Source organism: Pan paniscus, chromosome 13, assembly GCF_029289425.2.
Source record: "Pan paniscus chromosome 13, NHGRI_mPanPan1-v2.0_pri, whole genome shotgun sequence".
NCBI lineage: Eukaryota > Metazoa > Chordata > Mammalia > Primates > Hominidae > Pan > Pan paniscus.
The window spans coordinates 82,203,316-82,215,916 of NC_073262.2; the positions used below are offsets into that span (position 1 = coordinate 82,203,316).

Genomic DNA, 12,601 nt, shown 5'->3' on the forward strand with positions numbered 1-12,601 from the left:
TTACTCCCAAAATGATTTTCTTCCCTTTCGCCTCTTCATTGTATGACAGAAATCTGTATAAAATGAAGTAGAGTAGAGCAAAAACTGCATGAGCAGGAACAACCTAGTGAAGCAGGGCATCTAAGTTCTTCAAACACTCCTGTGGGTGACTGGAAGACAATGTGAGCTCACCCTTTTCCTGAGAAACATGGAGTGTTCTGTGACCCTGGGAATGCTGGTACTCTAAAGGTCTCTAGTGGGTATTTAACAGATTGGGCCAATAGTTGGCCTGGCTTCTTGAAACTCTGCCATTGTCCTGACATCCTAGAAACTGATGCTACTTGCTTCAGTCAGGTAGGCAGCTTCTGGGGCACTAGCGATGTGCAAAACATCTCCAATGAACACCCAAGTATTTTCTGCACATGAAGGCCCTCATCATAAATGACTGCCCCAGCCCTGTGCATCATGTTACTCTTGTACTATTATACTGACCTTGTACCAGACTTTCTTACATGAAATTTCTTTTTCTTTATTTTTTAACATAGTCATCAAAATTTTTACTTTACAACTTGACTGTCAGGTTCTTTTTTTTAATATCATATAAAATTTATAGTGTACAATGTGATATTTTTATGCACATATATATATATATATATATATATATATAGTGAAGTGATCACTATAGTAAAGCCATTTGACATATCCATTATCTCACATGGTTACTTGTGTGTGTGGTAAGAGTACCTAAAATCCACTCTTAGAAATTTTCTAACATACAAAATAATATTAACTACTGTCCTCATGCTGTACCTTAGATCTCTAGATACAGTCATCCTACATAATTACAACTTTCTACCTTTTGACAATATTGGCCTACATCTCCCCATATTCCTCTCTCTCCCACAGTCTGACAGCCACCTTCCTATTCTCTGTTTCTATATATTTGACATTTTAAAAAAGTCTACATATAAGAGAGATCATGCAGTATTTTTTTTTCTGGCTTATTTCATTTAACATAATGTCTTCCAGTCTCATCCATGTTGTTGCAAATGGTAGGATCTTCTTTTTAAAATCTGAATAATATTCTTTATATGGAATTTCATTTTGGCTCCCCAAATAATTCCCTCCTATCCCAGCAATGAACACCAAAAGCCAAGGCCATAATGACTTTTTCATAAGAAGTCCCACTGAAAGTAGAGCATTTCTTCACAGCATTCATTATTTTCCTTTTCAATGATTTGCTTTATAAAGCAACAAAGGAATGGAAATATTTTCTTTTAAAACATTTGTTTTAACTATTGGTCTCTTCTGAACTTCAAACAGACTGTTAAGTTCCCTTTGCTTTAAAAGACACCAAAGGAAAGTAAACAATTCATAAAAATGGACCTAGTGCTCAATGTATTTAACTTGAGAAAGCATGTTTCCAGCTAAAAGAAATGCAAAAAGAATCCAAAGTTCCAAAACTGCACAATCTCTACAACTTTCCAAACTTTGATTGACTTGTATCTCTGTCTCCTTTTCTGTAACACCTCTTTCTCTAACTCTCTCTAATCACTGTTTCCATAGTCTCCCTCTTTCCCACCTGTCTTTTCTGCCTCTCTCATCTCTCCTGTTTCTCTCCTGTATGTAGCATCTCTGTCTCTGTCTCTCTCTGTTTCTGTACATTTGTGTACCTGTCTGTGTGCCTCTTTCATCTCTTTGTCTTTGGCTCCCACCATAATACTTCCAGGGAACTAGAAAGCACTCATAAAATTTGTCATTTGCCTTATTTTGCAACTACATTGTATTAGTTTTGTTTTTAATATTTGCTTCTATAAATCAAAAGATTAATAGCAAGATTACTGTAGCATCAGGACAAGTTTGTCCCTGTGACAAGATTTAACAAATTAGACCATATCTCTAGTTCTGTCTCCAGTAGTCATGTCAATTGCAACAACTGAGGATTGTTTTTATTACGTGCTCCCACGATGGTATCTGCCATACATGTGAAGGACAGGGACAAGTTAGAAACCTGAGTGCACCATAGAATTTTACAGTATATTTTTACGGAAATTCATCATTGTGTCCTGGGTTATACAAATACTATACCATTTCATTGGACAGCACAAGGTGCTTTTACATATATTAAGTAGCTTTTTACATATATTTTATATACACCACAATAAGTAGTTTTCTAAACTTTATATGGCTTATGATCATCCCCTGTTTTTCTGATGAAGAAAATGATGCTTGGGATAAATAATTCTATGAAAAGCAAACATAGAAAACAAAGGCCATGATGAATACAGCACTACAAAAAATTTTCCCTAAATCAGGTATGTAATAACTAAACTGAGCAATATTGTCTGCCAAGAGGTCACACATCAGTGTCTCAAGGACCTTGGAAAAATTAATCCATTTCTGGCTTTAATCTATTCATTTTTTGCAAGTCCACTGAACCCTCAGTGTTTACACCTCTAACCCATGAATAAGACAGAATAAAAGAAGTCGATGCTCTTTCAATATTTTTCAAGCCACCTGAAATCCCACTGGAGACTATGAGATAAAAATATCTTCCTGGTGCCAAGAGTTCTTAAGTCCTTTTCTGATAATATATTTATCCATGTTTTACAAATGGCAAAATTGAAAAAAAAAAAAGGTGGGGAGTAAGGTGGGGGAAATAAAAGGTGGGGAGTAAGGTGAGGGAAATAAAAGGTGGGGGAAAATAAAGTGATAACATTAAAACAGAAATGAGAATTTCACAAGTACCTATTGTATACATACAAATTATACCTACTCTTATAACAGACAATACTCCCTCTTGAGGAGCTAAACTTACCTGGTTTCCAGAGAGATTTCTATGCCCAAGGGTCTAAACAAACATAAAACCATTGAGCTTTGACGTGAACTAGATGGAACATTAAAACTTGAAATGGTGCCTATCATAAAAATCATGTGACAAGAGTGCAAATCTCCCACGTCACTCAATTTGATTACAGGCTACCAACCACTATTCTGTCAATCTGAATGTGGATTCTTGGACATTTATAATCAACAGCTTAAATATACTTTCTGAAAAGAAGATAAAAAGGAGAGAGAGTTCTAACATAGTTGAATTGAACATGAATCTCATTTTTACCTAGTAGTTATTCCGACACAAACTCTGAAAGAAAGGGGAACGGTAGCTTATAAAGATTAAAGAAATGTGGGAAATCAGTTACCTCGTCATTATAGTTAGTAAAGTGGCTCAGTAGTACAAATGAAATACAAACAGGCTAGGAAAATCAAGATACCATTAGACAAAGGAGTTGCAAAATTAGCAAATTCTATTTGTCTTAATTCTGATACTTTTCTCTTTTTCTGCAATTCATTTGACCTGTTTTATATTTTTGTCACATATTTCATAAGAAAGTTCCTTAAGATGTAAATGTGGGTCAGTTAGCAGTGCTTACCTTTGTTTTTAAGGTTACAGTCCACGTTCACGTCTGCATTTGAGCACTGTACGAGATGTTACATTTAGAAGTAAATAATTCCATCATCTCAACCTGGTGCTCCCGTGAAATGTGGTGCTAGGAAACAGCCGGCAGGCAGTGCTTCTGAACAAATCATACGTCCTGTAATTGCCGCTTAGCTCTAATTACTATTGAGGATCGTGTTTGCAACTTGATTCCAGGGAGAGGGCAGAAAACCTTCTGATGACACAGAACCAAATATATCCTAAAAGACTGACAAGTGGCTTTCTTTCACGTAATTTTTCTGAGTATCCCCCAGCTACTCAAAAACTACCACTCTGTCATAGTAAAATGGAAATAAAGCCAACTGACACCCACATCTCCCTCCTAACAAAACAATTCAATTCTCTCAAAATATCTACTTATCACAAGAGTTTGGAATTTTCAGTATCACTTATATGTCAAGGGATTATTCCCCCTCAGGTGGGCAACTAAATCTTTTAAAATTGCTTTTTATTTCAAAGAGAAATGTGTTCTCACGATGAACTTTGTTTATATTCTGTTAGACTAGAATAATTTATTTGCATTCTATTAGGCCTGAAGAGTTTGTTTCCTTTCCCATGGATTTTTAGGTTTTAAATAAAGATTCATATAGTTCAAAAAGACTAGAGCAGATGTCAATTTGATGTTGATAAAATTAATAGGGATGTGTATGCATCTCAACTCAAAAACCTAATTTCAGTTATATAGGGTATTATGGTAAAATTGAAGTTATACAGGCTTGGAACTAAAATGATTTATTATTTGCTCTCATATCTAATTAATTTAACTTTGCATCTAGTGGCATCTGACCATGTTGTCAGAATAAAGCATCTGATATATCCATGTTACACAGTGTGGCTATGACTGAATGGTTGTTTTGCTTATGCTAAGTTGATTGTCATTGATACTGATGAGTTAGCTTAGTGGGCATTTGAATGAATAAAAGAAACTTGAAATGACTGATGCTTGCAAATGTCAGGAAGGATTTTGCACCTTTGGTTGGGCAACTTAGCACATTTACTAACCACAGGCAACACTTCAGTGACGTACAGAAAAAATTATATTTATCCAAGTTCTGAGATTTAGTATATCTGCTTATGTCAGATTTGCACAGTAACTATCAGGGACAGGTAAACCTAAGTGAATAATTAGATGCAGCAAAGAAAATGGTAATTATAAAACCAGCTCTTAGAAATGGTACATTTTTTCCAGTCTCAATCATCTAAGTTATGAATAATAACAAAATAATATTCTAAATGAAACATAGTATGCTAGCTCTATACTTATTTCCCCCCAAATAACAACTGGGCATTCCTTATGATTACAGTATAATTATAGTCATGGCTGTGGTTTTCACTTAAAAAAAAGTCTTCATCTATGATAGCTCTCCCCTAAGAAACCTCTGCTCTGTAGAGATTATGTTGATGGCCTCTTCAAAATATTTTTCTTTCATGAAGAAGTGTTTCATTCTTTCTTACCTGCTGTTGAATCATGACTGATTCTTGGAGTATTTTTTCTAGAACATTTCCAGGTCTGGAATACTAGTGCATCCTTGAACTCCCAAGCTCTTTATTTGTACGTCTCACATATTTTTAGTTTAGTTCAGTAGTATACAAAGTGTGGTCCTCAGACCAGCAGCATCAGCATCACCTGAGAACTTGTTAGAAAAGCAAATTCTGAGGCCTCACTCCAGATCTACAGAATCATAAACACTGGGGATGGGGCCAAGTAATCTGTGTTTTAGCCAGCCCCCTACATGACCTGAAACATGCTGATGTTTGAGAACCACTGGTCCATAGTGCAGGTATGTACCAAGACCAGTGGGAGAATGGGATAAGGAACACTTAAGCCTCTACGGGGAAAACTACAGGAGAGACAGAGGCTCCACAGAGAGGTGACATTTAAATGGTTATCTAAAAAATGAGAAGAGCTTGGATGGATCCAAAGGAGGCACCAGGCATCTCTTACCTAGCTAAGTCATCACCTTTAGTTAGTTAATACAGCCCGCCCTCTCTATAAGACCTTACCCTATCAATCACCGTCTTTCTTTAGTCAGTCCATTCTTAAGGAAACAAAACTTGCTTCATTCTTGTTAGCCTCTTAGTCTACCAACTATTTGCTCTTACCTTTTAACTTCTTTTAGAGTAGCCTACCCTTCCTTTATTTTTTACTATCCCCTCACTTCATAAACACTGTAATCTGGCTTATGATTTCTCCAGCAAAATAAAACTAGGGTTCTGAAGGCCTCTATCAGTCCTCCTTGACCTCTCTACCATTGGTAGAATATAATCCCATTTCTAAATCACCTCTTTTCCAAGCTCAACTTTTGTATTTCTAACCTTAACTTTTGCATTTTCCCTCCCACCTGTATCCCATTGGCACCTCAAGTTCAACTTGTACAAAATTAAACTACTTATCCCAGCCTCCCTGCCCCTATCCCCTCACCTCACTCTCTAAAGGATATTTCTTCTCTGCTGGTCTTTACTTCCTTACATGCAGACTCTAAAACTTGAAGCTGTATTTGTCTTCTCCCTCTTCCTTGTCCCTGAATCCAGTTAGTAAGCTTTATGACATCTGTCACCTCCTTTCCTTTTTCATACCCATTGCCATTACCTTCATTTAGGTCCTCATTAGCTGTTCACAAGCAGAATTCCTTAATCACTGTATTCACCTTGTAGTCAAATGAATTCTTAAGAAGAACAGCTCAAATCAATCATAATCCTACTCAAACATCTCCTGTGGCTTCCCTCAGTGAGTTACAGGCTCTGTAATAGCATACACCTGTCTAAATCTCTACTCGGCTACTTACCAGCTGGGAAACATGACATACATTAATTGACTTAGCCCCAATTTTCTCAGCTCACAAGTAGGAATAAAACAGTAATCATATCTCATGAGGAGCTCTGAAGGAAATAATGCATGTAAATTCTTACCATGGTGGCTAGAACACTGAAGGATTTAGTGAATGGTGAGCATTATTATTACCATCACCACAGAATCCAATTCAAATGCTGCAGTTCAGCATCCAACACCATCCTCAAACTTAAATGAAAACTGTTTTCTCACACTTTATAAGATTTATTAAACCAAATTCTCTCTGAAGGACAGGACCCACATCTCATTTGTCTTTTTGTCTCTGGCCCCTTAGGCAGTGCCTTACACTTGGTAGTTGCTCCAGAAATGTTCACTGCACGATGCACTAGCTGGTTCTTGGACATACACACTTTATGAGTTCTATCACTTTTTTCATGCCGTCATGCCTCCCAGGATGCTCGTCCCTTTTTGTCTCCTTTTAAATTCTCTCCATTCTCAAGTGACATTTTAAATGCCATCTCTTCCACGAAGCCTTCCCTCTTTTTTCAGAAGAAAGCATTTTGATTTCCTCCGAAGCTGCAATGCATTTTATTTACATCTCCATTACAGTACTTAAGACTGTTGATAACCTGCAATGCATTTTATTTACATCTTCATTACAGTACTTAAGACTGTTGATTGTGTGTTACTTGTGCATGTGTCTTCTTCCCCAAAGAGCTCTAAGCTCTTCTGGCTTAGAGACCAGACTTAATTTACTGCTGTTTGTCTAGGGCCCTGCCCAGAGAAGGCACTTAATGAATGTGTTGAGTGAATGTAGGCGTAAGGGAATAGCATCTGTGTTTTTAATGTAAGAACTGTGCTGCTGCATACTACCTGATTAAAGGTTTTATTGCTCATTGATAATTATGATCATCTTCAAAGAGTACATGGATTATGAGAATTACAGAAACAAGTTTAAGACCTCTTATAAATGAAGTATGTTCCTAATTTTGGCTTTAAGTCAGTACTCTAGAATCCAGAAGCATTTTTCATGGAAATAATAATTCCTGGGATAGTCCTCAAAAGCTTAATTAACCTGCAGGACAGCTGTGTAAGATACAGCATTGCATTAGCAACAGCACCTCAATGCCAACCCTACTATAAGGTGTCTTGAAAAGGAGTCAATAGCCTATGAGTGTTTATGAGGATACTCAGTCTTCCTTGCAAAACATAAAGCCATGACTTTTGTTTTCTTTTTTATATTTTAAGACAAACTCAGAAAGCCATAACCTGAAGCCAACTTAGTTGTGTATTCGAATGGTTACTTTTCATTGCCAGGATGAACGTGACCTGGTTAAAGAATTAATTTATAACTGTTGATTATAAATTGTAAATGTAGAAAATGGAAGTCCTCTATAAAGTCCACATATTTGAATTTTTAGAACTCAGAAATAATTTTCTTTTCAATTTACAATTCTAAATTATAGTTTTCATGTCTTCACTTTGAATTAATTTTAAATGGACTATGGCTTCTGATTCTTCAGCTTCAGTTCCTTCATCCGAATCCCCCTGACAAATGCATAATGACTTGTTGACAAATTTTTAATTACATTCACTGGGGAGGGGAACTGTTATTTTAGAGTAACTCTTGAGTGACTATATAATCTTTTTCTTTTCTTTTCTTTTCTTTTCTTTTTTTTTTTTGAGATGGGGTCTCACTCTGTCACCCAGGCTGGAGTGCAGTGGTGCGATCTCGGCTCACTGCAACCTCCGCCTCCTGGGTTTAAGTGATTCTCCCTGCTTCTGCCTCCCGAGTAGCTGAGATTACAGGCGCCAGCCACCACACCTGGCTAATTTTGTATTTTTCGTTGAGACAGGGTTTCGCCATGTTGGCCAGGCTGGTCTCGAACTCCTGACCTCAAGTGATCCACCTGCCTTGGCCTCCCAAATTGCTGGGATTACAGGCATTGAGCCACCGTGCCAGGCCCATAATCTTTTTTAATGAAAAAATTATGGCCCTTCTAGTCATCTGAATTGCAATTTTGGATTTTCACAAGTTTACTTATTTAAAGCAGCAGGCAAACCTAGAAACAAGCTATCTGTGGGGGGAAAAACAAACAAACATATTTTCACTGTTACTTTTGCTTCCACCATCACTGAGCAAGACATTATGGTAAATTGAAAAGTGGGGTCACTGGTCCTAAAGGTGCTTTTCTATTTAGAGAACAAAAATAATATATCCAAAACAATTAGAGACTAATACAAAGACACATAAAATTTAATGTAAATTAGTGGCACAGATATAGAAGTGGTACAGGACAGATCATAACATCCATAGGGCAGGAAGCTTTGTTTCATTCACTATTGTATTCTAAGCACCAGGAACAATGCCTTGCACATATTGTCAGCTCAAAGCCACTGCAATCAAAGGAGAGACAAAAGTGGGCTAGAAGAGCTGGAGAAAGTTTCACTGTGAAGGCAGGACTTGAGCAAGACCTTAAAATTTGTGATTCTTTGATTCCTCCTTAGCTTCCACCTACATCCAGACTATTGGCAAGTCCTGTTGTCTCCACCTCCAACATAGGCTGCAAATCTTCCTGCTTCCATCCATGTCATTGTCACATACTAGTCCGAGACACCAACATTTGTCTGGACTACAGCTAATGGCTCTTAAGGGATCTTTCCGGGACCATTTACGGTCTCCGACATTTGGTTCTCACACAGCAGCCAAGCAAACTGTTTAAAAATACAAATCTGATCATGTCACTCCAGTGGAACAGCTTCCCACAGCACCTGGAATAAAATCAAACTCCTTGCTATGGCCTGCAGTCACCACATGTTTAATTAAGCCCCTGCCTGCTCCAAAACCTCACCGAGTACTGCCTCTCTTCCCCCAAGATCTAAGCGTCCTTCCTCTCTCTTTCCCAAACACATCACATTCACTCTGTCTCGGGCTTTTGCCTCTGCTGTTCCCTCAGCATGAAACTCCCTGCTCCCATTTCAGTTGTGCCTCAGCTCAGTTATCATCTCAGTGAGCCCCTCCCTCTATTACACTGCCCGGTTTATTTACTTCATGGCACTTACTTGTCTCTAAAATGATCATGTTTTACTTGTTTACTTGTTCATTATCTCCTGTTACTAAAATATAATCTCCACAGGGATAAAAACTATATTCCCAGTTTCTAGAGCAGGGCCAGGCCTATGGTAGGTACTCAATACATATTTTGAATGAATGAATGACCATACTTTTCCAGCATTTTCAAATGTGAAAATACAATTTTAGCATCAAATGGTTTCAAGGACTTCTCACATAGTATTAGTGTTATTTTTTCCCTCAGTATTCACTGATCATATTCAAAGCTGTTATGAAGTTAGCAACATTTAAAGTATGGTGGTATTTCATTATCACAGCAGGGGTGACATACATTTGGCAAAAATATGTTGGGTGTGTGTGAAAAATGGTATTTATTCAATCTGTCAAACTGAAATTTATCAAACTTAGTACACATTTCCATTTACAGGTATGTGAGGATCCTCAGCCCACAGATGTCAGTGAAGCCATTAATTGATACTCAGATTTGATATAAGAGGACAGAAGGAATGGCAGAGGTCTTAGTTAGAGCTTTCTTAAGACCAATATGAGAATAAACTCTATTTAAACACTTATCCTAAACTGAGGAAAAACTAACTTATTTTTTAAACCATCTAACACCTAGAGTTTATTAGTCATCTTTACTCATTTGTATAACAATGTCTAACACTTACATAACATTTATTATGCACCAACACTGTTCTATACACTTATTTATATTAATTCACCCAATTTTCAAATTAACACAGTAAAGGAAGAACTTGCTATTACCTGCATTCTCTAGATGAGGAAACAGGGCACAGAAAGACAAAATATCTTCCCCAAGATCCTGAAGCAGGCAAGCGTCAGAGCTGGGGTTCAAACACATGTAGTTTGGCTCTAGAGTCCATACTTTTACCACTATGTTATGCTGCCTTGCTGATATAAGGAGGTATCATATTTACACTAATAAAATATCTTTTGCACCATCCATAGCATACAAGAAAAATTGCTTATCAGATGTCAGTTACTCCTAAATATGCATATTTTACTTTTAAACATTAAGTAGTATCTTCCTGATTACCGCCAAATAAAGCTCTGAAATACTTCACAGCAAGTAACTTTATGAAGCAGTTCTATATCATGTGGGAAATCATGAGGAAAATCTAAATAAAATACCAAATCTCACGGTGCCTTTAATATCACTGTGAAAACAGCATAATTTTCTAGGACATGTTGTGAAGGCTGAGGTGATAAGATAGCATATCTTAAAATGACTTGAAACCAAAAATGTATTTGTGAGCATATTCCCAAATCACCACAAATGTTTTGTTTTGACAGGTTAGAACATGAGGACACAGAACTCACCTTACTATATAAGGTCTTTAAGTGTGCAAAGCACAGTGCTTTCTGCACAGTATTGGGTCAAGCTGTTTATGAAGAAAGGTCAATATTGGCTTATAGCACCAAGGCTATAGATACAGTCCAAGAAAGAATTCCAATAAGACTTAGGTTGTTCTGCCATTCATATAAGGCCCTTCATTTATTTCCTCATTTAGTCCCTCCTTTTTGAAGGGAGTATCTGTCTTATGAAATGTGAATGAGTCAAGGAGGAGTTGAGTATCCTGAACATAGTTATGCAACATGACCCCTATGTAATAAATCTTCCTAGAAGCAGTTCTTTTCCAAATGGGGCCTGTCTTCACTATTCTCATGTGATACTTGGCAAATGAGGTATTCTGAGTCTGACTGGACACTTCTCTGCTCCTCAGCTGACAACTCTTTAACACACATATCAGCCAGAAAACTTTACTGGGGCACGTAGGGGATCAGAACTTTTGAATCATATCCAGCCAAGAGAGTCCATCATCTCTCAGCTCTCTGCTGCCCTGCCCCATCCCAACACCAACGTACCACTCCTGCAAGTCCTCCCAGCTCTGATGGCACAGAACATGGGAGGGGGAAAGGATGGGCTCTCAACATGAAGCTGGTTCCTTTGTGAGTTCACTAAGGCAGAAAAATCTGTACATTTCTGTGATCTATTCTTTAATAAAAATCTGGGGGCTTGGGAACAAATGTGAAGGAACTTAGGGCCTTTTATCATAGTGTATGTAGCCTTAGAGCCAGACCCCAGTTCAAATTTTGCTTTTACCATTTAATAGTGAAAAGACTTTGGAGAAGTGCTTATTCTCTGAGCCTCAATTTTCTCATCAGAAATAATATCTGTCTTTTTTAGATTTGGAAGGGGAAGGACACTTATACAATGCTTAACACAGTGTCTGGCACAGTTCGCATTCAATAAATGTTAGTTCTCTTTTTGTTTCTCTGATTCTGAAGAGAGCCAGTTGTTTGGAGGCTGGCATTTAGAAATGCCTATAATATCCTCAACATATTCCATTTTTATTGGTTTTCTCTTTATTTTGGCTTTATGCCAGGGCTTCTTAAATTAGGATCCATGGACCACCCCCTCTCCAGGAATTGTATGCAAATATTTGCAACCATGTTCATTTCTCAGAGAGAGGAATCAGAGTTAATCAATTCACAAGGGATTCTGTGATTCAAACGGATTAAAAATGTCTGCATATGTTTCTGAAAAGTTGCAGGCAAACCGAATATCTTTTTTTAAATCAAATTTTATTTTTAATGTACTAGAAGAGCCTGTGAGTAAAAGGGACTCTACAATGAATCTTTCTATAAAGCAAATACTTGTTTCATAAACTGCATATTTAATCCAGGTTTTTTCAGTTTTTGCATACTACATTTGATTAAAGTAGAATATATAGTGATATTACATGCATAGTAGCTAACTTTCATTAACAATTTAAATACTGCTTGTGGGGTCAAGTTCAAGTTCAGTGTACACTGAAAGAATTCCAGAAAGTCCTTGCTCTTAACTGGACAAAGTCTTCGTTATCCTCTGCTCCAAACATCTTTTTATGGAGGAAGAAACTGAGGTTCTGAGAGGTTATGTGACTTGCCCAAGGTCACTACAATAGTTATGGACAATGAGGAATAACAGCTGTAAAAATAATGACAGTGATTATGATGATGATGAGAGCACTGTGATCTACTGAGCATTTACTTAAGCTAAGTCTTTTAAAGAGTCTAACCTCACGTACTTTCACTACAAGCCTGAAGGAAGATTACCTCTATTCAGCAGATGAGGCATTCTGCCCAGGGCTCCGTAGCCAGCAAAGGGACAACTTAGAACAAAATCCAGCTCACAACTCATATCCCTGTTTTGGCTTTCCACATTGTACTCTTAATCAGTACTTGAAACTGCTTC

The 12,601-nt window shown here is 37.3% G+C and overlaps 1 protein-coding gene across 9 annotated transcripts in view; it reads right to left on the minus strand.

Annotated features, from left to right (window-relative positions):
• Nucleotides 1–12,601, minus strand: part of ZNF385B (zinc finger protein 385B) — a 421,128-nt gene that overhangs the window by 114,568 nt on the left and 293,959 nt on the right. Inside the window, exon 1 of one of the 9 annotated variants that reach the window (XM_034954597.3) lies at nucleotides 3,411–3,539. The exons of the other annotated variants lie outside the window; for them this stretch is intronic. The gene's annotated coding sequence lies outside the window, so the exon portion shown is untranslated. Of the gene's footprint in view, nucleotides 1–3,410; nucleotides 3,540–12,601 lie in introns of those variants that run through there. 9 annotated transcript variants of the gene reach the window in all.